General features: G+C 52.2%; 1 long non-coding RNA gene across 1 annotated transcript; it reads left to right on the top strand.

Moving 5' to 3' along the window:
- Positions 1 to 1,769: 1,769 nt before the first annotated feature.
- LOC124418368 lies at positions 1,770 to 20,083 on the top strand. The gene is made up of 2 exons (XR_006939246.1): positions 1,770 to 12,039; positions 13,522 to 20,083. It is a non-coding gene; the product is annotated as an uncharacterized LOC124418368 (long non-coding RNA).
- Positions 20,084 to 20,143: the final 60 nt, after the last annotated feature.

A 20,143-nucleotide genomic window follows, 5' to 3' on the forward strand; every position in this document is an offset into this window, starting at 1 on the left:
AATGAGCGTGGGAGTGGTAATGGGGCTCTTTGCAGGTGGGGGTAATGGATGCGCTGGCGGTGCGGGGGCACCTGGGTGCGGCAGGTGGGGGGCAATGGGACGGCCCCCCGGAGCTGTGCGTTGCGTTGCGTTGCGTTGGTCCGGAGATGTAATGCAGCCGCTGACGGTCCCCGACCGCGGCTGCTGAGAGGGGATCCGCGTTTCTGCTCTCCTTACAGGGGAGAAATGCAGTTCTGTTTTAGTGAAAGAGAAGTTTTCTCCTCTCGGGGAAAATACCCAACTGGAAAGAGAGCGAAGGCGAAGCCCGTGTGAGTTTTGTGATGTCAGGGAGTGATAACGTGCATTGAGAAATCCGCGAGTTTCACTGAAACCGGTCCCGTTCCCACCCCCACCCCCACTCCCCACTCAGCGCTTTGCAGAGGGGCTGCGGGGAGCTGCGGCGGCGCTGAGTGCGGACATTTGGGATAATAGTTTCTCTGTCGGATTAGTGCAGTAATGACGTTTATTCCTCTCTCAAAGCCATCGCCACAGCCCTGCTGGGCTCACCTGCACCTCGCAGGGCATTGCTCCGGGATCCGAGGGCACCGCGCTGCCCTTTGCCATTCTCTCTCCCCATGGAGGTGCTGCCCTCCCTGCCCCGCTGCTGCACTTTCACTCCCCCAGCGCTGCGGTTTCGGGTGCTGCAGGAAAGCAGCTGTCGGTGACACCGAGCAAAGTCAACGGGGGCGACAACTGCGTGTGTTAACCATTTGTTTGCACCTACGGAGCTGCTCGCGCTGAGCTTGTTTGTTCTCAGGAGTGCGTTTTCGTCTGCGCGCTGTGCAGAGCAGAAGGGCGTACAGCGGCCCTTCACCTCCAAAAAGCCCCACGTGCGTGTTGCTGCATGCACCCACATCGTCTGCAGAGCTCACCCGGGTGCAGCTCTTGGTCTCCTCGCAGGCAGTGACCCATCTGCAAAACGCTGCAGCAATGATGGCTGTGATGCTCGAGGGCTGCGGGGCTGTGGGCTGCCTCTGCCCAGCGATATGGGATGGCTGCACTAAGGGAAGCCGTGGGCACACGGGGGCTGCCAGGCGGGTTTGTGTTTGTGCAGCGGCTGCAGGCCGGGCTGGAGCTCACCTCCCTGCCCTGTGTCCCCCGGGAGGGCGATGGGCACAGAGCCACAGCGCTCAGGAAAAGCCTTTGTGCAGAGCTCCGCCGTTGAATTCGTCTGTTGCGGAGAACCCCGCACAACAACAGGAGTTATCGTTTGCTCGGACAGCAGCTCTGAGCCGTGGGGGTGCCCGGCTGTTGCGGTGGAGGTGTGGAGTTGGGCTGCAGTGCGGGGAAGCAGCGGGAGGCTGATGGCAATGGGTGCGCCCTTTGCATCCACTGCTGTCTCCCCCGCCCCGGAGAACTGAGCCCACACGCCCCGCAGCATCCCAACCTCGGAGGCATATCTGTGCTGGAGAGGCACAATGTTTCCATCACGTGCCCTTTGTGTTGCTGAATATGGGCTAACAGATCATCTCCAGAGGCAGTGACCACCGCCTCCCTGGGCAGCCCGTGTCAGTGCATCACCATCCTTTTGGAGAGGTTGTTCCTAACGTCCAACCTGAACCTCCCCTGGTGCAACACGAGGCCATCGCCTCTCGTGCTATCGCTGTTACCTGGGAGCGGAGGCCGCCCTCAACCTCGCTACGATCTGCTTTCAGGCAGTTGCAGACAGCGACGAGGTCTCCTCCGGGACGATCTGCGGGGCACCGCCGGGCGCGGGCGGCCCCGACGTGTTGGCAGTGCGGAGCGGAGGCGGCCGGGCCGGACCGAGGGCCGGCAGAGGGAGCACAAGAGTGCGAGAATCCCACCTGGGAGCTGGGAGGGCAGAGGGCTCCGGGTTGTTGGCGCTGAGGGAGTCCGCTGTGGCAGTCAGGGTCTGCAGCATCACCGCCTTCGTGCAGGAGGAGCCTCCGAATGCAGCCAGGAGCCGGCAGGGATGGGCACAAACTACAGCAGAGGCTCAGGGAGGAAAAAGGCAAAGAGAAAAGGAATGAAGTCGCACTGGGCAGCTTGCACGGTCACTGTGGGGCGAGCTGCTGGGTCCTCTGCACGTATGCAGTGCAGCAGAGCTGGTATTTGTGACATCCTTGTGGCGCAGCACACCGCTTGCTTGGATGGGCGATCGGAGCTCATCCCCGCACTGCGAACGCAGGTGAGGCCATGCGTGCAAAGGAAGAGGACATCCATTCAGCTCAGTGTGAGCTGCAGGGCAGAGCACCGCGTGGACACCTGAAGCTGCCGTGGAAGGAAGGAAGGGCAGGAGCTGGTGGGGCTGCTGGGACAGCAGTGTGCGAGCCGTGCCCAGGGCTGACGTTGGGGTGGAAGAGTTGCAGTGCATGGGGTGGGCTGCTCTGAGGCTCCGGTGGGTGCACCCCTGGGCTCAGCCCCACACACACAGCAGCAATTGTGGCTTCCTCGCTGTTGGGCAATGAACGGGGCCTGAATATTGTTGTGCTTTTCAATAGAGAGTGCTTTCGGTTTGAAATGACCTTGGTTGTGGCTGGTTGGATAATTTGTTGTGAATAAGGTTCTGCGCAAAGTTTGGCGTTTCCTATTTTGTTGCATAATAATTAGTGATTGGATTTTTCCAGTATTTATCCTATGCTAATCTCAGTAGGAGCCTGAAATACCGGCAGTGGGCTGACATGAGCCAGCATCCATGTAAAGTGGGGCATTAATTGCTTTCTACGGGCCAGGAAGGTAGATCCATAGAATCCTTGGCACTGGAAGAGACCCTTAAAGGCCATCTGGCCCAACTCCCTGCAATGAATAGAGACACCCAGAGCTCCATCAGAGGCACTCGGTCTGCTCCACCAACCAACCCCGTGAGCTTTCTGCAAACATGCACTGCTCCGTAAACCAACTTATTCCCACAGCGTTCCGTGCCATCATTGTAGGATCGTGGTTTTGGTAATGAGATGAGGATGAGCAGTCCTTGGTGCTTACATCCAGCATTTACAGAACCAGAATGATGCAATTCCTGGCCTGAAAGAAAGAAGACAACAGAATCATTTAACATAATAATAACAGAAGTCGTTTGCTAGAAGTGCCATGTGGATTCAGAGCATCTATTTGCAAAGAAATTTGCCTCTCCGGGCGCATCTGGAATCGCACTGATTACCAATGCAAAACTTGACGTGGAGCAACAGAGCGGATGGGCACAGCCAGGTCCTGCACTGCGATAGGGTATGCCTAATTAAACTGTCTGGGACGAGGTTTGAAAGAAGCCACAAAAAAAAGCCTACTGGAAACCAACGTGATCGTGTCTGTACAGGGAGTTGCAGCAGTGTTGAAGCCAATGCAAATTTGTGCTCAGACGAATCCTGCGGGGAGGGAACGGCTGCGTGTGCCGTGGCCTTGCAGAGGTTCACACTCCTGCTTGCAGCACACCCTGCCTGTTGCAGGAAAGTTATTTCCTAGCATTTGCAGGAACTTTGTATTTTTTTAGGGGTAATATGATTTCTTCGAAGGGTAGGAATTGGTTCCGATAACACCCATAACTTCAAATCCTTTCTCTGTGGTGGGCTGGCTGACACAAAGCTGAGCCTGTTGGTCTCTGTATGTGGTCAGGCTGTTGTGAAGCACGAATGGAGCTCTGAGTCCTCTGCGGCTCTGAGCCCAGTAATGCAAAGGGATGGCTCCAAATAGCCAAAGGAATGGGGTGGGAAAGATGTTGGGGCATCTCCAGTGCAGCATCTTCAGTGGGGCATCTCCAGTTGGGTATAACCAATGGTGCATCTCCACTGGGGCATCTCCAGTTGGGTATCTCCAATGAGATGTTTCCAACGGGGCATCTCCAGTGGGACATCTCATGAGACATCTCCCTGGAGCTGTGCTGGGAGGTGTGCTGGTGCCATCCAGCAAGCGCAGTCACAAATGCCAAGCAGGACAATAGGGCTGCAGCAGCACAGTGAGCTGGGCAGCCTTGAAGGAGGGCTCATCCCACACAGGGTCAGCGGACCAGATCTGGCCAGCTCCTGCAGCCTGGGCCCAGGGGAGTGCAGGCAGCTCTGCTGTAAACGTTATTGTATATTTATAAACAGGGCCAGACTGAAGGGATGACATGGCTCTATTTACCCCAGTGGCATGTAAAAGTAAACAGCCCAACGAGCTGATCATTAACTCGCCTCCCCTGCTTTGCTTTCGTGCCTCCTTATATGAATAGAAACATTCCTGTCTGTTTTTGTTTGCCCTATCTCTGTGAGGACTGCTGTAAGAGTCCTGAACTCGGAATGGGCTGTCATATGCTCATGGGTCAAAACAATGCTGGCTGCCTTATGTCTGCACCCCCCTAAATCCTGCTTTACCATCGAGGTAAAGAAAACCTCCTCTCCATTTTGACAAACAAACAGGCAGTGGAACTTTGTGTGGTTCGGGACTGTCCCGTGGAAAGAGAGCCTTCACTGAGAGCTTGGTTGTAAGCCAACTCAAGGCATTAATCTACAGAAACAAATCACATAAACTAGAGATAAGCACATGCACCCCCAAGCAGACAGAGGCCACTTGGCTGTGAAAGGCATGTCCTGCTACGCAGGGAGTGGGAGGCTCTGCTTTCTTGCTCACAGCCGGTGTTGCTGCGGGGTCTCGCTGGCTGCAGTCGCCCATCTCCTGCAGTGCTGTGCAGCAAAGTCAGCATGGACACTTTTGCCACCCACACGCTGTCGCCAGGATCCAACAGTGCCACTGCTGCTCAGCTCTTGTGCAGGGTCAGGGACTGATCCCAAGTGAGCAACCAGCTGCTTTTCCCCCAGCAATAATGCCACGTGTAGCGCAGTGCGCACGGCACCACGTCGGCTTCTGAGGATGTGCCTGAATGCAGCAAGACCCAAAGTGTGGCCCGTGAGGTCTTCAAGCACCTCTCTTGTGTTTCGGTGCTGCTGGCTGGGGCTTGGGCAGCTGTGGGCTGTGTGGGCAGCTGTGGAGATGCTGCTTGGGGTGGCAGAAGGGATGGGGTGGGGACTCTCCGGCTCAGCACAGAAGGGTCTGCTCAGCCCCACGGTGCCTCTCCTTCCCCCCTCCTTGGGGCCGTGCTGGCAGCCAGCTCCCTTCTTTCAGAGCTACCAAACCACGTTTCATGAAGATGGATGGCAGAAGCCATTGTTGTCTCATGTTAAGCCATTTATTTGCTGGTGAGTCCTCAGGGGATTGGGAGGGAGAGGGGGAAAGTGGAACATAATGAGAGCAGAGGGACCCAGCCCGGCGGGGTGCTGGGAGCCTGGGCTAACCGCAGAGTGCTGCCCCAGACACTGCTATTTTTAGGCTGATGTCAGGCTGGCTCTGGCCAGCAGTTGGCTCAGAACAGCGGGGATGCGAAATCGGGGTCAGGGGGCAGCTGGACCCCATCGCCCTGCATACAGAGCTGCTGCTGTGCACTTACCTGGTGTGGATAGAAAGGGTAGAGCAGGGACATGCGGGAAATACAAGGGCCTAAGAGTGATGCACCACTGCTTTGCCCTGCAGGGATTCTCCTCCACAACGCCCTGCCCCAAACCCTTGCTGGCCAGCGGCTGTGCCCCAGGAATCATTGGTTCTGATCCCAGGACACAGTCACATCCTCCACTAATGGAGAATAACTGCTTAACTGCTCCTTTATAATGGCTGTCAATGGAGAGAGGGGTAATAACCATAGCGAGTGGAGTCACCTTTTGGGGAAGAGCAGGGCTGGGTCTCCTGCGGACACCTCTGTGCAGGGCTGTGCAGGGCTGTATGAGCACACAGCATCTGCTCCTGGGCTGGGAACATTTCAACCAGGAGATGGGAGAGCTGCGAATAATGAATCCCACACTCTGGTCTGGGCTCTCGGATGAATAATCATTGGTGATGAAAACTATGAGGCTCAGTGCGTCTGGGAGCCGAGGGTTTGCACCAACACCCAGCAGTTGTCCAAACACAAACAATGAATAAAACGAACCACAGCAAACTCAAGCTGGGGAAGGGGAGGGCCGCTTCTGCTCTGTCTCCCTTTTCTGTCACCAACAAGGGGACAGGGACAGGCACTGTGGTGGCCCAGCAGTGTCCCTGGGTGCAGGGACCGTCCCTATTGGCACCAGGCAGCAGTGACACAGAGGGGCCTTGGGTGGCTCCTGGCTGTGTTTTTCTTGCCTGATGACTTGGCCGGTGGGTATTTCTCTAGGTAGCTGTGCTGTGCCATTTCAGCTTATCCAGCAAACTTTTTGTTCAAATCTCAGCTGTACTAAATTTGTGCAAAGCAATTCTCATGCTGTCCAGATGCCACTGCTTCTAAAAATAGTCCAGTCCATTTTCCCAGCTCCTTGCCTTTTATCAGTCATACTTTTAATAGTCTTTGCCATATTTTAAGAAGAGGAGTCATTTGTCCATGTCAGGCCAGCAATTACTGGGAACAAGAATCCTCCTTAGTTCCCCTGTACTCCCATTCATACTCCTACACAGAACAGACCAGGACAAAACTGGGACCTTCAGGAGCTGGTTTTGCACTAGGATACAGAAGCTTAGGGTGGGACATGTGCCATGCTGGGATGAGCTCAGGTTTTCCTTGCAGAGCTCAAGTGCTGCTGTGTATCCCATCATCAGAGCTGGGGCAGCATCTGGAGTGGGTGTGGGATATTCCCAAACCTCCCTGGCATGGTGGGATGCTGTCCCAGTCTGGTCAGATGGAGAGACTGGGATGGGATAGGGTGGGGTGGATTGGGATAGGTTGGGATGGGATAAGATAGGGTAAGATAGAGTGAGATGGCATGGGATGGGGTATGATAGGATGAGATATGGTAGGATGGGAAGGTGGGAAGAGGTGTCAGGCCGGTGGCAGCCCCCTCCAGCTGCCATCCCAGTGGGAAGGGCTGCAGCACACTCCCATGCCTCAGTTTCCCCACCTCGCAGTGGGTCAGACTGCTCCGTTTGACATCGCAGGAGCTCTGTGGCTGTTGGACGCCACATCTGCAATGAGTGCAATAAAACAGATGCTGTCTGCGATGCTCTCTGCTTTCTAAAATTTTGTTTCATGAAAAATTTATGCCATTTCAGAAACATTTCTGCAGACACAAGCAGTTTCTAAGGACATTGGCATCTTCCGAGTATCCAGCAGCGTTCTTGAACATTGTGGCTTTTCCTGTGTTTATTTTTCCTCCTCCCGGCCATTTTGCTGAGCAGACGGGCTGCTTTTTTTCCTCCTGGCTCTGCCTGCCCACAACCGATGTCCCAGAGGTGCAGTACCAGAGCCTGCATGGGGTTGTGGGGATGCTGGCTGCAGCAGTGCCAGTGTTGTGCCCTGCATCCCCCGGATGAAGGCTGAGGGCTGGGAGTGCAGAAGGATGTCCTCTTGCAAGGACCAATGCTTGCAGGGCTGAGAAACCCTGAGGGAAAAAGTAACTGGCACCCGAGGGATGGATTAAGGGTAGGGTTTCTGAGGCAGCCTTCTGGGGATGGCTGAAGAGAGCATTACAAAACACCACGCTTTCTATTGAACGTGGGGACCTGGTGTGAAATATTGCTCAGCTGGGGGAGAGGACTCCGTTGGGCTGTGCCTTGCTGGGATCCCCACTGAGTTTGACATCCCCCATTCCACCCCATTCTCCACCACTTTGGCTACGGGCGTGAGTCAGGTTTGGAGATGCTGGAGCAGAAAAGAGCTTTGCGCAGCGAGTGAGAACGGCGATGTCCCCCTCCAGCATGCTGCTGGCTGCCCCTACCCGGCAATAACAAACACCGCAACGCGACCTCCTCCTCTGCAGCTGCTGGGAGGGCTCGGAACAAACAAACCGCCGAACAACGCTTTCCAGAAGCCTCTTCTTGCCTCCCGCAGCCCCGAAGGCGCGGTGAGGAGCAGTCGGACCCGGCGCACCGCAAAGCCGTGCGTCCCACCGAGCCGCCGCGCCGCATCCCAGCCGTAACGGCGAGGAGCTGCGCTTGGCCCCATCCCCCGAAGCAGCGTTTCTGCCTTCCAGCATTCCGCGGGGGGGTCCGGCCGAGGGGAACACGGCGCTCGAGCTTCTGCACGTTGGCGTTTCGGGGGAAGTGCTGATGAAGCATTTGTGCCGCGGCTCTGCCGAGCAGGAGGGGAACATGCGCGGCATGCTCGTTCCCAGAGCTCCTCCAAACACCTCTGCCAGGAGCGGGCCGCATAGAAATGATCCACAATAAGCTTAACGTTCCGGAGCAGGTGGAACGGGGCAGGGCTCAGAAATTACCCGCACAGAGCAGGCAAAGGGCCGGGCTGCAATGGCTCTTTGTTTCGGGAGCCCGGCTCGCTTTCTGCCCTCGCAGTGGGTCGGCACGGGGCACAGCAGCGATTTCAGATTTGATTCAACTATTGGGCAGCATTGCTATGTTAAACGATGATGTGCTGCTATCTGTGCTGCAGTATGCAGAGCTCAGGAGATCACAGCTGAATCCATCGCAGACAGAGCGTGGTGTAATGGGAGGTCATTAAGGAGCTAAACAAGAGGGCGAAGAAAGCAGATGTGTCGTGTTGCTGCCCAATGGGCACACATGACAAGTGAGGAACTAAGCAAGGAGCAATATGGATGATGCAGATGTATGTTCTGACCTTTGGGAACCCAATCCAGATGCAAACACTTTAGGCAGGACCCCACTTCCCACCACCACGCCTTCAAACAAAACTCAGCCCCGTGCATCCCCTGTGCCAGCCAACGCCTGCAGAGTCAGCTCAGGGCTGCTAAAGGCATTCCCAGCACAAGGATTACTTTGCTTTTATGCTTGCTGCCCATTCAGCCTTTTGTGAGCTGCCATGAGGATTAGATCCCAACGCCTGGGCAGAGGAGCTGGGAGGATGTCACCTGCTTGGAAGGATGGGGACACAGGAGACGTGTTGGCTCAGGGCTGCTTCAACCCTCCTTTACTCCACACCTGAAAAGACACCTCTGGAAAGAGTGACTTCCCAGTGTGACCATCCCTGGCCACAGAGAAGGGTCCTACAGTGTCACCACATCGCTCTGTCTCCTGCCCTGCCTGGCTTCAGGCAGCATTTTGCTTTGCCACAGTGCATCTGCACGTTCAGGTCAGTATTCCACCAACCTTCCCATTCCCACTCTGCTTTTGCCAGCACGCAGCTCCTCTCAATCCAAGAGACAAAACAAGCCCCAGGCTCACAGAGCTCGCCAGCACCAAAGGGTTTTATTGCCCACTCATTGAGCCCCTATCAGCCAAATCCTTGGCCAAATGAGAGCCGCCCATTCAAAGCCAGTTTACAGCAGTGACTTTATTTTTTATTTTAAAAGCATCTGGAAATTAAAAATCCCCTTTGGCTCTCGTCCACTTTGCAGAGGGAGCCAGCCCTGCCGTCTGGCCAAGCAGCCCCGTGCTGCCGGCCTGGGTGGATCCAGCACTGGGACATTCTTCTGCCTCCAGCAGACGCAGGCGGTTGGCTCCAATCCATCAGCTCATAGACTTCCCACGCTGGGTGTCGGGTTGGTCCTCGCTCTGTGACCGGGACACTGTAGGACACTGCAGCTGTTGGTGCTGTCCCCAACACTGGGACGTTCGCCACGTGATGCCAACTTACACCGAGAGCTGTGGCCCAGCTGGTGCACGTAAGGGTTCACCCCAGGCGAACCAATGCCAAATGTGGGTTATTTCTTGCAGTTTTGGGGTGACTGCAGGTAGGTGTTGGCCATCTGCAGGACACGTTGCTGCTGCAGATCCGTGGCATCTTGGTCATGGTGCACAGACACTGAGGAAAGGAGGGCTTGGGTGAGCAGCTCCTTCCCCATGAGACCCTCTGAGGGTACCACGCCAACACTGGGCTCCTCTGTACCACTGTGGCCTCTGCAGAGCCAGGGATTGCCCTCGGCCTCTCCTCCCCTCAGGATTGGCCGACCACGACCTGGAGGAGATGAGTCTCATTGCTCACAGGTGTGCTCTGCTAGGAGAGGAAGGAAACGCACCATTTGGCTGTGGGGGAAAGGCCCATTTCACCCCTCCCAAGGATCAGGCACAGGGAGAAGTGAGCAGAGGCTCTTCCCTAATCTCTGCTAAGCTCTCGCAAAGCCCTGCTGCACATTCCAGACATCTCCAAAGGCTCAAAGCTGAAACAACCATGGTCAGATGCTCCTGGCAATGGCAATGCGCCCATCTTCCCCTACTGGGATTCAAGTCCTTCTTTCAAAGTGTGGAAGCATTACATCTTTCCGAAGGAAGGATTGCCTGAATTATTCAAACACTGAGAAACACGGTGTATTTCCCTCTGGCCTGGCTCTTCCTGGCAGTTGAACTGCTCGGCTGGAGCTGGAGCCACATCAGGATGGGATCCTGCACTCAGAAGGACCAACAGCTTCCAGAGCGACCAGCGCTGCCTCCAGAAATATTGGCCAACCCCGTGAGCGTTGTGTGGTGTCCAAAGAGCACAGTCAGGTTACATCTTCCTTTTGAAGTCAACTTGGATCTGACCATGACTTTGGACCTTTGAAAACCCCAGTCTTTCCCATTTTGTCTTCTAAGATGGCTCCTTACCTTACCTGTCTCCCACCACAGTATCAATCATTATGAACACAAATCAAATGCTTGATGCAAGCAATAACACTAGAGGGCCCTGCCTCCCTTATCCTCTATGGGCAATGACTAACACAGTTGGAGCCTCCAGATGTAATTTAAAGCATTCTGAAATCACACACAGGTGAGACGAAGGCTGACCAAGATGGTAACATTTACATTAAAATAATCAATCTGTAGCAGCAACAGAGGGGAGATTGTCCTCCCTCAGCCTAATCCATAGATCTCACTTCCATGACTTCAAGCATGAAGGTGCTGGAAAAGGAAGACCCACAGGTTGGTTCATCTTGCTGTTAGATTTTCATATCTTTGTCATCCCTCATTCTCATGGTTTGCTGTCTTATTCTATTGAAGCAGTAACCTGAAAGTGGAGAGAAGAAGGGATGGGAGGAAGTCCTGGGATCTGTATGAGGTTTTTTTCCTTAAGAATAATGATTTACTTGCCCCTTGGCTTGTGGTCTTTGTCGAGCACAGCACTGTCTATTCTGGTTGCTCACATTGGAGGTACAGATCCCAGCAAGCAGCTGTCCCATGGTACACTGGGTTTTCCATAACGAATGGGAATCCTTTATAAAAGTAAAGTGATAGGAAGGCTATTTGCATTGGGATGTATCTAAGGGGTTGGAAAGGAGTCGGCCGCATTGTGGGGAGGGCAGTAAGTGCTGCAGGTTCTGTTCTGCTTACAGATGTGCCCTTAAGAGTTGTACATCCAACAGATGCCAACGCACAGCTCATCCACACCAGGCCCTGTCCTGGAAACACACACACATGCTTTCTTCCTGCCTTCACTAAAAGAAGCCAGGGCTTGGCACTGCTGCACTTTCTGTAACTCCCCCCTCTCCCCGCTATGAGTGGTGGTAGAGCACCCACAGCACATCGCCCCAAAGAACTGTGTTATGGGAGCTCTTATGGAAGGGACCCCACCTCCCTTATGCCACGGTTGAGCAAAAAGGGAGGAGAGGAGGCTCAGCCCCAGTTTAGCACATAAACAGGGACACAGAAATCAGAAACATGGCAAATGTTATTCCCCTGTATTGCTGGGGGAGCCTCCTCGGCTGCCTTAGGGCTGAGGCTGGCAGGGCTGCCCCTTGGGGTGCTCAGCATCACACGTGGGGAGACTACAGCAGCGAGAAAGGGAGACACAAACCCTCCTTTCTCAGCCTCTTGGCTAAAACCCAAATCGCTTAAACGGCTCCGCCAGGGGCTGATTCCCCCAGCGCTCATCTCTGGCTGCTGTAAACCCGAGGCTGTGCACACGAGGTTTGCTGTGCATTTCATGCTTCTGTAGAAGCACGAAAGCCATCCTAGCCAGCCCTCTAGCGGTCCCAGGCGGGGCGATGGGGCCAGATCCGGGCACTGGGGTCTGAGCAGCGCAGGAGGACCAGGGGAAGCTTCCCTGCAGCCTACAGCCCCTGGAAGCCACGAAGCAGAGCCCAGCAGGCAGCCCAGGAGGAGAGGGGCATCCCAGCTGTGCAGCTGGAGGGCATCCAGGTGGAGAGTACGGGAAGTGCCTTCCCGGTAAGTTTGCAGAAGTATCTTCTTTGGAAGGGGGAGGGGGAAGGGTTACTCACAATTGTATGGGTTTTTTTTCCTTTTTATTTAAGGGAAAGGGGAAAAAAAAAATAAAAAAGGCCCAGGATGATGGAAGCCATGCCAGTGGGTAAGCGGAAAGATCTGTTGATCTTGCAAGACCGCTGGTAAATAATTTAACAAAGATCTCTAACAAGTATCACTCTGAAGGGAAAAAAAATAGGCCCACTTAAAACACTGCTTTTCCAATTCGGATGCTTAAATCAGCATTACAGCCCTTTAAAACAGCCAGACTCTGCTGGAATTGCCATAGAGAGTCAGACAGGCTGCCAAGTGTAAGAGAGAAATGTGAGAAACCCCATCAGAAGCAAACATGGGGTGAGCTCCCTTCCTCCAGGAGAGCTCATCGGAGCTCTGGAGACCAGCAGGGACGTTGAAGCAGCAGCTTTGCCCTGCCCAACCACAGCTGCCCTGAGCTCTCTATGGCTCTTCTCCATGGCAGGATTCTGCAAAGCTCTCAATAACTTTATGCAAACACTATAAGTATTCCCTTTACCATCTCCATCCTGGCCCCATGCTAACCTTCATCTGCTTTGAAGGCACGGGATTAGCTTGTGCAGGAGTGTGGCTTCCCCACCAGGAGAGCCCAGGGGAGGGAGCAGGGGGCAATTAGTCTCTGTAACACAGCCTAATGAGGCTACAGAATTAGGAACTACCAGGCCCCTGTAAAAAGCAGTGCTTTATGTGACTCGGGATGCAGTTGGAGGAATCTGGCTAATCTTTTACTCCCTTAGTAAATCATTCACTGAGGCCATCTGTGAAACATGAGAAGAGCAGCTCCCAGCCGAGATTCCTGATTAGCAAAGTTTGGCTGGGAAGGAGCTGTCCTGATAAAGCTGAGAGCAGATCCAAGCCCTCACAGTTTACTTCTGGGGAGACAGATGAGTTGATTCCCATGGCGATCCCACGGGGCACAGGGAGAGCACCCAGCAGGAGCCCGCTGTCACGATGGCCCGGATTGAGCCATGGTTTGGTTTGAGGAGAGGCACAGACACCCATCCGAGTAGCGATGTGCAGCTGAGCCCACAACACAGACTTCCTCTGTTTTGGGAAAGGTCGCGTCTGGATCAAAGCGGTGCGGTGTGAGATTGTGAATGTCGAGGAGGAAAATGTCACCCAGGCCTCTCCACACCGGCACGCTTGTGTGTATCTATGTCCCTCACCCTGATGTGGTCCTGTGCTTAAGGAGCTACCGATCCTTCTCCATAGGCACTACTGCTAATCTGGGAACAGCAGAAAGTCCTTAGGCAAATACTTCACAGTGCAAAACACTTTCTGCTTATGGGAGAAATGGGCTGAGCACTTAACCACAGCCTTTAAGAACACAAGTTCCCATCTACCTCCTCCATGAATTAAGCCTATATGGTTTTTCACTTTATTTTTTTCTTTAAACCTTTTATTTTTATGAAGTTTTAGGAGCTGCAACTCCCAGGTGACTCCAGAGCCAGGAAGAACAGAGAGTTTCAAAGTGAAGGATGAGATGCTCCAGGCCCTGGAGCCAATTGCTTAAAGGGAAGAGAAGCAAAAATCCAAAGATGAGACAAAACGAGTAGGTCCCAGCATTGAGCTCCGTAAAACCAGAGTTACATTGGCTTGGGGCACCTTGCAGGTGCACAGACATGGATGGGAGAACACACCCTGGGCTGAAGCTCGGCAATAACACGTTTGGTTTAGTGTTGAAGTCTTCTGAAAGCCTTGGCCCACAGTGCGACGATCAAGATAACGACCAAGAGATGTTTGGGATGCTGCGGGGCACAAACAGTAGGAGCCGTAGTTCCTCAGAAGCCAGAGATCTTCTTTGCTACGTGAACTTGAAGCAAGGTCTGGGGAGATAACCCCTCAGTGCTGTGCTCTGTGAGATTTAACTCTTCCCACTCCCAAAAACCTCCTCAGATCTGATCAGAGCAGCATCTCACCAACCTTCACACGGACCGACCTGTGAGCAGCACTCCTTCTTTCGTGGAAAGAAGTAAGCTGAAGCCAAGAAGACTGCAAATTGCTTTATTTTACTGCTAAAACCCAAGGGTTGTTTCTCACTGCTTCCTCGGTATACAGCGATTGGGTTTCATTCAAGTAATTGTTCTAATGGATAATACTATACTATTATGACTGGAGGGCTAATTAGTAGTGTGTGCACTGCATTCAATAACCTGAACCCAGCATGAGTTGTCCCTCCCGTGGGAGGTTCAGCTGTTGGAGGAGCCGTTGAGTTGCGTGATCGGCCCTGAAACCTTCTCCCTTAAGTTCCAGCTTTGGAGAACAAGTTGTTCACCAAGTGCTGAATTCAGCCTTGGAGTAACTCCAGTGAAAACAAAAGGAGTAACAACAGGAATGGATTAGGCCCAATTGCTTTCACATTTCTCCGGCTTGAATTTCCAATTGCAATATTACGGGAGGAGTGAAAAGGAAACCCAACAAACCACCACATGGCACAACGACAGATCCACTCCGACATGTCAGTCTGCCCGTGGACATGCACCCAGGTGAGCTTCCATAGGCTCACCCATGAGCAAAACCGTGGCAGGGGGTGATACATGTTCCTACTTTTGCCTCTTTGTTATCATGACATTTTTCATGTAACGGGCAAACCCATCCTGCAGTTCAAGGCTGCTACACTTCTGACTTCTGACTGTATGTCTGCATGAACAAAACGAGTGTCTGCCAAGCTGAGATATCAAATTGTGAGGATTCCATTGCACAATAACGTGGTCAGTAAGATTAAATGGTGTGTGCTCTGTACGGAGCCCATTTTCCATGCATGGGGGGAGTGGGCACAGTCTCGCCTACAAATCCTTATCTGATAGCTCATCTCTTTGGCAGCCCTGAGTCTATGGATGTGGATCAACAGCAAAGGAACACGGACTGAGATAGAGAGCTGCACGCTCCTCTGATAGCACTCACTGCAAACCGTTCCTCGACAAATGTATGTAAACAGATCTATGGAACGTCACAGAAGCCCAAAGCGTTCGGTGTGAGGGCAGGTGTGACCCGGGGGCTTTGCAGGGTAAATGCAGAGCCCTGTTCTGCTGCCACGCAGGAGGCGGAGGAGCCCAGCTCAGCTGCTATCTAACTGAGAAATCACCGCGCATTGTTTGCAAACTTATCGGGAGTGACTTGAATGGTGAATGAGCCCCAGCCAGGCAGCTGGCAGGCTGCGAGCACACAATGCCTGCTGAATCTGCACTTCCTGCTGGAGACGTGCAAAGGAGAAGGCAAACTATGAACGAACGGAGGAAGCGCTCCCCACGAGCCGGAGCTACATGCAGGGCTAGGGAGAGACAGAGCTCCCAGCAGCAGGAGGGAGCTGGGGGCACTCCCAACCCAACCTACGGCCGAAGCAAGGCGTGCTCCTGCCAGGCGCTCACCTGGACAGCAGGTTGCAGAGCTGAAGCTGCTGTAAATGCTCCAAGGTCTGCGTGTGCACGCACCGAGGAACAGCAGCGCGATGCCTGCGGTCTGACGGAATGCTGCAGCATCAGCACTTTGGGAGAAAGGGCCCAGCTCGCAATCCACTGCAACAAGCTGAAATGTGCCACAGCATGCTTCCAACCAGCTGCCCGGGTGGGGAAAGCAGCCGAGAGGCAAAACACCCTGAGCACAGCTCCCCTGCGGGGGAGGCCTTTCATTTACTTCAGGCTGTCGGTACACCTGAGCAGTCTCCTCTAGTATGGGAACGTGTCTATCTTATGACCAAAAAGCTCCACCTCTTGATGTTATTCCGCTTTAATGCTGTGAGTGCAACGAGGTCCAAACATCAGCGGCCCTGGGAGGAGGTGGAAAGAAAGAAAACAACACAAACTCCAGCACGGAAGCTGCAGGACAGACACAACCCCAGCTGAGGTCACACAGCTCGTTGAGCACCGGCCCACGTTTGCAGGCCGTGGCACCATCCGGTGGTCACACAGACACCCACTGGGCTCTCCTGGCCCACCTCACCACCACAGTCAGAGCTGTACTGTGTGAGCTCACACTTCCAACTGGTGCAGGCAGGGTGCCGGTGTGGGAGCTGCCACTACATTCCCAGTGCCCACAGCATCACATTGCTCATCCTGCTGCACTGTAACAGGGGAAAAGAAGTGACCACCAGCAGTAACAGTCCTCAAAAGACAAATGGTTCCTATTGCAGCGCCGGACCTTGCAATCACTTTGATGTTCTCTCTCCTGCACAAACAAAGCTGTTCCTTTCCCAGTCTGTTCTTGCACACGAACAAGATGTTACATGTGCTATACGTAGCACATCCCGACTTATTTAAAGCACTTTTGTCCCAACTCGCTGCACTTTCCTCTCCACATCACTGAATCAATACTCACGTATTACAGGCACGGAGGCATTTTTATCCTACTTCTCCCTGCCACACCATTTGTCTTCCTTAATCTTAGAGGTTCTGCTGATAAATAATGCTGACACTTAACTGTGGTTGAGAACGAGCAGAGAGGTATGTGAGCTTTCCCCATGATGTTAGGGTGCTCAGAGAGCAAAGGGTTTGCTTTCATTTAGATTTGGATCTGGATTCATTACCTTTGGTTATTGATACCACCCGCTACTTACTGTGTATTACACAGTAATGACTTCTACAGTGGAAGAAATGCTGACCAGGCATTGCATTGATGGAGTGTTACAGCTCTCACAACAAACTTAACTTGCAAACTATTTGGGGTGAGGAAAGTTTTTGTCCCAGTACAATAGGGTTTTCGTAATTCGCCTTATAAATGACCCCAATACAAATAATAGCCCGGCACTTCTGCTGCCAGCTTGTTTAGTTATGGGCACAGCTCACAAGCGGTGCAGACTGGTGCAGAAGGCAGGGAGCTGGGTTAGGTGGAGCAGGGGTAAAACAAACCCCAAAACAAACCCCATCACTGTCCCCAGGTTTCATGTTGAAGGCTCATGCTGTTACATGAGTTACCCTTATACAGACTGCTGCACAAATGATACCCGAACGCCCTGCCGAATTGAAACGGAATGGGTAATTCTTTTAGAAGACACACATTTCATTATCTGAAAAATAATCAGAAATCCCAGACTGTGTTATACCCCCAGTGAGAGAAAAGCAGGAGTTGGCCAAGTCCACCAGGAGTTTACCACGGCCACAATAAGAAAGTCAACTTGTGGTCATTAACAGCCAACAATTGTGTTGGTGTAAGAGGTAAAAATCTTCCATGATCACCAATGGACGTTCTTTGTTAATAGCAGGGACCTACCCGGCCTCTTCAGGCTCTATAATGTAAGAACAAATCATTTACTCCAGGTTTAAAGGAAAACACTGGCCTAACATGCCAAGAGTCAGAACGTAAAGCCTCACCAGCCCCATATCAAAAGGCCTTAAGGCCTAAAAACAAGTAATAAAAGGCAGCTTTAATGCAAAAAAATGGCTTGGACTGAAACAAGTCCACTTGTTTCACTTCTGCTAAGTGCCCAGCGTGCGCTCTATGATAGCCTAGAGGTCCAAGTTAGAAGGGGAAGTTGTGTGCCTCTGTACTTCAGGGAATGGCAGCGCCAAGGCAGCAGCTCCACTCACTGCCTGCATGCAGACTCTTCACTTGCAGCAGGAAGCGTGAGCTCAAACCAGCTCTGCAGCCTACTTACTCCTCCTGAAATGAGACGTAGCCCAAGACGTCATCAATGTTAGCCTGATGACCAAGGGCCCAGCTGTGAGTTAGATAAGCAGAGTCCTTGGCGGAGCGTGAGCAGCAGCCCCATGCCCTCTCCAAAGAGAGCTGTTAAATTAAGCCAAATGCTGCTCGAGTTTTGACCACCAAGGCCATGGACTGAACAAAACACTCGTAGGCTTGACCAGCAGCCTTCTCCTGTAAGTTGGAACAGCCCGAACCCTCATGAGAGTCTCAGATGCCAGAAATGTTTCTGATTTGAAAGCTGGATAAGCCAGGTCTGCACTCAGGGCTAAAGCTCTTATCTATACTCAAGGAGCTCATTGCTACATCCATCCTCCAGCAGCTCCGTGGGTCAGCTGGTACCTTCAGCGACCCACCTCACATCAGCCACAACACGTGCTAAGAACGACTTAACAAACCTTGAGCCAGTCTGAAACACTGAATGGAAGGCAAAGTCCCTTCCCTCTTATGATGGACTGCTGCCATTTATATAACAGCCCTGGAATACAGCAGGTGGTCTGTATAGCACCAAAAATACTGATTGGATTTTAGTCCCATTACTTCATGAGATATTTGAACCAATATTAATGCAAAGCTTTTTATTGTTGTTATAAAGTTACCAGGAAGATGATATGCGGATGAAATTCCTCCAGGAAAACCGGGTTCTCACCTCTGCTATCACACAGCGTTATCATTTGGGTCTGCAGCCTCCCAAGATGTGCCTGTTGCAGTGCACCAATACGGCGAGTCCTGAGCTCACGTGTGTTCAAGTTAACCTCTGCATACAGCCCCCACCATGGCTGTGCCTGGAGAAACCTGCCAACTCCAGGCCGCCCATTTGGAGCACTTTCAGCATTTCAAGTCGTTACAATGAGCATTTTCAGGAATTTGCTCAAAGATGGGACTTCAGTGCTTTTACACAGTCCAACTTTCCTTGGACATTGCAAGAATGAGCTTTCCAATAAAGCCCGCAGGACTCAGATTTACATCCTCACGGACAGTTTAATTACTTTCATTGCAGGAGAAAGTATTTAATCACACGCAGTCAGAAAAACAGCCCCTTAAATGAAGCCTTTTGGGCCTGCGATCCTCAGCCTGAGATGCAATGAATTAAATGAAACACGCACACTGCGATCCATTTCAGGACATTTGATATTATCAAAACAGAGTTCCACAGCTGATATATATATACATATATATGGTCCAAACCATTGGTATAACCCTTCCAGCACGTAAGGCTGCTGAATGAGGAGCCAAGTGGACTTCAGGTAAAAGCTAATGGCAGCTAATTCACATACTGAAACTACTCCATCAAAAAGGCTGCTTAAGCAGCATTGGTGTTGGCTGCTGTTTTCACTTCTCCGTGGTCACAGTGCTAGAAGCATTTGACTGCTGACGATTCTCAGCAATAGGTCTGCATCAATGGTTTCCCATTTCAAAAACAAATAAATAAAGAGGGTGAGGAAAGGCAGGAATTCTCAGACGCTCCATACAGCAATTCAGCACAAGTCAGTCTGTTGAAGTCATAAGAACCCACCGTGCTGTCAGCGGTTAAGTATTACAGCTGACTCTACCAGCACCAGCTGGCATTCCTCCCCAAAGTGCTATCTAATTCATTACACACCGGACAGTTAATAAATCCTCAGCTCCAACTTGCAGTCAGTGTATGCAGAGCGCCCCATCCCAGCCTTCCCACTGCAATCGAGGCTGATTCTGTAAGCAGCAGAAACTCGCATGCAGTTAAGTGCAAATATCAGCTGTCAGAGTAGAAGCCCTCCCCCAGTCAGTTCTAACACAAACAAGTGGTATTACAGCTGGGTATGGATGAGAACGCAGTCCCAGAGGGGACCTATTACAATTACAGCAAGACACTTCATTCTGAAACAACAGACAAAGCATGTGGGTATTGTATATATCTTTTATAAAAGAGCAATGCCTTCTGAAGAGTGGAGAATAGCCAGAACGCTAAAAAGATGCTGTAACAAGAGTCAATATTTGTGCGTTTGCTTTATGAAGCTTACATTCTAACGTTTACAAAGGCCAGCACTTATATAGGACTCTCCACTAACAAACAGATCTGGAATACATCAATTGTACAGGTAAGTCAGCCCAAAATAAGCGACAGCTATGCTCTTCTGTTTTAAGAAAGCATGCAATAGTTTCCCCCCCCCCTCTGCCACCCCCTGCCCATGTTTCTAGAGCACAGAACCAGGAAAGCACAGTACAACCCAAGTGGGGCACAGGTAACAGGTTGAATTCCATCACAGACCGTTGATCGACAGTTTTGCAAATGCAAAAGCGGCCTTCTTCAGCAACAGGAAGGCAGAGAAGACACAAGCATGAATAAAAAAAAAATAATTAAGCAATTTAAGACACCCCGAATTCAAGAAATAGCACTGGGCATGTACAAATAAAAATT

This window comes from Gallus gallus, chromosome 4 (assembly GCF_016699485.2).
Source record: "Gallus gallus isolate bGalGal1 chromosome 4, bGalGal1.mat.broiler.GRCg7b, whole genome shotgun sequence".
Taxonomy (NCBI): Eukaryota; Metazoa; Chordata; class Aves; order Galliformes; family Phasianidae; genus Gallus; species Gallus gallus.